This window comes from Schistocerca piceifrons, chromosome 9 (genome assembly GCF_021461385.2).
Source record: "Schistocerca piceifrons isolate TAMUIC-IGC-003096 chromosome 9, iqSchPice1.1, whole genome shotgun sequence".
NCBI lineage: Eukaryota > Metazoa > Arthropoda > Insecta > Orthoptera > Acrididae > Schistocerca > Schistocerca piceifrons.
This window is the reverse complement of record NC_060146.1, coordinates 133,859,690-133,864,686: the sequence shown is the minus strand read 5'-3', so window position 1 is coordinate 133,864,686 and position 4,997 is coordinate 133,859,690. Positions and strand designations below refer to the sequence as shown.

At 39.1% G+C, this 4,997-nt stretch overlaps 1 non-coding gene across 1 annotated transcript; it reads left to right on the top strand.

Annotated features, from left to right (window-relative positions):
- Positions 1 to 774: 774 nt before the first annotated feature.
- Positions 775 to 849, top strand: Trnas-cga. The gene has a single exon. It is a non-coding gene; the product is annotated as a tRNA-Ser (tRNA).
- The last annotated feature ends 4,148 nt before the right edge of the window (positions 850 to 4,997 follow it).

The following is a 4,997-nucleotide window of genomic DNA, read 5'->3' as shown; positions in this document are numbered from 1 at the left end:
TCCTGTACAGGTCACTTCATGACCAAATAACCACTGCAACCTATGTCCATTTGAATATCTTTACTGTACTTATCCCTTGGTCTCCCTCTGCCATTATTACGCCTCTGCCCCCCCCCCCCTCCCCCACACCATTTCTCCCCATTAACAAACTGACGATCCCTTTGTGCCTCAGAATGTATACTAATAAACCGATTTCTTGTTTTAGTCACGTTTTGCCACAACTAATGTAATGTTCAGCACCCTTCTGTAGTAGCAAATTGCAAAAGCTGCTATTCTCTTCTTGTCTGAAGTGCTTATCGTCCACGTTTCACTTTCGTACAAGCATACATTCCAGACAAATACCTCCAGGAAAGAGTTCCTAACACTTACATTTATATTCAGTGTCAACAAATTCCTCTTTCTCAGGACGCTTTTCTTCCTATACCAGACTAAATGTTATATCCCCTCTACTTTAGCCAGCTTCAGTTATTTTGCTGCCCAAACAGAAGAACTTACCTGCTACTTTTAGTGTCTAATTTCCTGATCTAATTCCTTCAGCATACCTGATTTAATTCGACTACATATAGTTATCAGGGTTTTGCTTTTGTATCATAGTGAATTGTATTGTTTTATTGATCCTCTTCATAATTGTTGTACATAGATACAGATTGATATAGGACAAGCCAGTGTTTTGCGAAGATGTGATGAGAGAAAATGAATTAATTTCTGTAAAGTTTGGAATGTAGGAGACGAGATACTGGCAGAAGTAAAGCTGTGAGTACCGGCCGTGAGTCGTGCTTCGGTAGCTCAGTTGGTAGAGCACTTGCCCGCGAAAGGCAAAGGTCCCGAGTTCGAGTCTCGGTCGGGCACACAGTTTTAATCTGCCAGGAAGTTTCAATTAATTTGATGATTATAAGCTGTGTATCTATTAGAAATGTATAGAAATTTACATACAATAAGGCTGTAAACAAATTATTACTTACACACAATTATAGATTAATTCAAACTTTGACTAAACATCAAAAAACATAAATGCATTGACACTCTTAGTAAGAGAAAGAAAAGCAATAGAATGTTCTTACCACATTTTGTGATCATACTTTTCATCATCTCTTTTTGCATGAAAGGCACAAATATAAAACACCATACGCTGCTTACGAATTTACAATAATTAATCTAGTTTAAAAAAGTTTAAAATTTTTGCAGTGAGTTTGTGACCATAGTTTACAACTGCAGCTCTTTGTAAAAAAGACACAAATTTGAAAATTAAAAGGTTGGCCGGTGTGATCGAGCGGTTCTAGGGGCTTCAGTCTGGAACCACGCGACCGCTACTGTCACAGGTTCGAATCCTGCCTCGGGCATAGATGTGTTTAATGTCCTTAGGTTAGTTAGGTTTAAGTAGTTCTAAGTTCTAGGGGACTGATGACCTCAGATGTTGTCCCATAGTGCTCAGAGCCATTTGAACCATTTTCTAGTCCAGTTCTTGCTAGTTATGCTAATACGTATTTATGTGTACTGAAAGAATATTTATTAAGAAAATTGTTGTGTACAGATCCTTGAATGTTGCAGTCTGTCTTTACTATTCCACACTTAACACAATCAACACAAATTTTCCTCTAGCACTGTTTATTACAATAATAATCTACACATTTAGATTTTAACCTGATAGATATTCAGCTAAGTTATAACAACACTTCTGCAATAGGTAGGTATGTACAACTACTTTAAATACTGAGAAATTTTTGATAATTTTGATGTCACAAGGAAGTTTATTGTAAAACTTGTTTCCTGCTTGGAGTGGTCCACTTTGTTTCAGTGTTGTATTTGAATATTGGACATGTATGTCCTGGTTTATTCCTGTGTTATGTGAGTGAATACATGGTTTCTAACTACAAGCGGATTATTATTACGTAAGGTTCTCTTTATAAAAAGTATTACTTGCAAAATATATAAACAAACTTGACGTTTTTTAAGTAAAGCCTTACACGAGCTTTTGAGAACTGTCCTTTCCACAGTACATACAACTCCCTTTTGGACTGCAGAACAACTTTTTCTAGAACTCGAGTTTCTCCAGAAGATTACACTATATTCCAGTAGGCATTCTGCTTTGGCAAAGTACACATTTTGAATTGTTTGCTTTGATGTGCAGCTTGAGAGAATTTTTATTCAGTGACAGCTGGTGTTCAGTTTATTGTTTACATATTTTGTATGTCTGACCTATCTCAGATCCTCCAGGACCCATATTCCAAGAAACTCTGTAGCATTTAAATTTCCAAGTTTCTGGTGAATAACTCTACAGGTGGAACTAATGGATGCTTATTCTGTACTATGTGTAGATTCATAGTAACTGTTTTTTGGATATTTATTATTAAATTGTTTGCAGAGAACCAATTCATAATGTCTGACTTGCATATATGATTTCATTCTGCAACTGTTGTTCAGCTGTTCCTTTGACTAACACATTTGTGTCAACAGAAAATTTAATATACTTGTGATGGGAGCTGACTGGTTCCAGGTCACATACGCAGAGCAAAAATAGAACTGGTCTCAGAATGGAACCTTGCGGTGCACTATACTTAATACACAGTTTTTCAAAGTGACAGGTGTTCATGTTATTCCTTTCTTGGAACACAAATTCAACTATTTGCTCTCTAGTTCGAAGGTAAGATATTAACCACTCATGAACTGGTCCCCTAACACCTACACACTCCAGTTTTGTAAGCAGTATGTTGTGGCTTATGACATCAAATGGTATTGAGAGGTCTAGGAAAATTACAGAAATGTGCTTTTTAATGTCAATTTCATTTAAAACTTCATTCAGGGATGCAAAGATGGCAGTCTCAGTAGATCTGGATTCACGAAAACTATGCTGAGAGCCAGAGAAATAGTTTTTTCTATGAAGTTCATTAATATCTTATACTATATTATCTCCATTACTTTGGAAAACCCAGATACAGTGATCTCAACACCAAAAATGTTATACTACAGTTTGTTTTGAAAATTAGAGATTATTTAGTTTAAGTCATACCCTTGTAGGAAGCTACTTTTCCACATGGTAGCTTGGTCTCACAGCTTCATTTCGTTCTTCTCCTCCCAAAATTATTTCATGAATTTGTTTATTGTTTCTTGCATTCCTCTGTCTCCTGTTTTCCAGTTTTTCTTTTATTTTAGATTCCTCTACAAATTTGTGATTCGAAACTAGGATTCCAAAGACTTTGTATTCTCTGGTGATATCTTTTGTGGCATTCATTTCTCGTGAGTCCTGCTTAACTTCTCCTAACCAAGTAATTTTTAGCCTTTTTTGATTTATTATGTTAAGTACTTTTTTTGTTAATCTAGTGTCGTCCATTCTGTAGATGTGACCAAAGAACTTCAGCATCTTCTTCATATTGCATCAGAGAACTTGTCTAGTGCTGTATATAGGTTCCTAGTTTTTCTTTTAATCTGTATGCCAGTTATACAATGAGGTGATAAAAGTCATGGAATACCTTCTAAATTCGTGTCAGACCTCCTTTTGTGTGGCGTAGTAAAGCAACTCGACATGGCGTGGACTCAACAAGTCGATGGAATCCCCATGTAGAGACACTGAGTCATGCTGCCTCTACACCGCTCCATAACTGCGAAGATGTTGGCAGTGCAGGATTTTGTACATGAGCTAACCTACAGATTGTGTCTCATAAATGTTCGATAGGATTCATGTTGGGTGATCTGGGTGGCCAAACCATTCACTCAAACTGTCCACTATGTCCTTCAAACCAGTCGTGAACAGCTGTGGTCTGGACATGGCGAACTGTAATCAAAAAAATTCTATCTTTGTTTGGGAACATGAAGTCCATGAATGGCTGCTCATAGCCGAACATAACCATTTCCAGTCAATGATCGGCTTAGTTGAGCCAGAAGACCCAGTCGATTCCATATAAACACAGCCCACACCATTATAGAGCCACCACCTGCTTATAGTGCCTTTTTAAGTGCTTGAACCCATGCCTTTGTGGGTATCCATGACACTCGAACCCTATCACCAGCTCCTACCAACTAATACCGGGACTCATCCGACCAGCGCACTGCTCCCTAGTCATATAGGGTCCAACGGTTGTGGTCACCAGCCCAGGATAGGTGCTGCAGGCGATGTCGTGCTGTTAGCAAAGGCACTTGAAACGGTCATCTGGTTCCATAGCCCACAACCCCAAATTTTGCTGCACTGTTCTAACAGATACGTTCGTCGTATGTCCCACTTTGATTTCTGTGGTTGTTTCACGTAGTGTTGCTTGTCTGTTAGCACTGACAACTCCGCGCAAATGCTACTGATTTCGGTCGTTAAGTGAAGACCACCAGCCACTGCTTTGTCCGTGGAGAGAAGTAATGTCTGAAATTTGGTATTCCCAGCACACTCCTGACACTGGATGTCGGAATACTGAATTCCCTAATGATAACCGAAATGGGACAAATCACAGCTCTGCCAATGCACTGCCCTTTTATATCTTGTTTACTCAGCACTACCAACATATGAATGTGTGCATATCGCTATCCCGCGACTTCTGTCACATCAGTGGGTTAGCGGGACAATAAATTTTTCTTAAAATTTTTCGTTCTTCCTTTGTAGTTTCTTCGGTTTTTGAATGGCCTTTTAGAGATCTAGTTTCTATTGTTAATAGTGCTTCCGGCAAGACAACTGCCTTGTAATGCCCAAGTTTCTCATTATGGGGTAACACTCATTTAATCGTTGTGCTTCCATGTCATTCTGTACGCTTTCAGGAGGTTGGCAGCTCTTCCTAAATTCTACGTCTACATTTATACTCCGCACGCCACCCAACGGTGTGTGGCGGAGGGCACTTTACGTGCCACTGTCATTACCTCCCTTTCCTGTTCCAGTCGCAGATGGTTCGCAGGAAGAACGACTGCCGGAAAGCCTCCTTGTGCGCTCGAATCTCTCTAACTTTACATTCGTGATCTCCTCGGGAGGTACAAGTATGGGGAAGCAATATATTTGATACCTCATCCAGAAACGCACCGTCTCT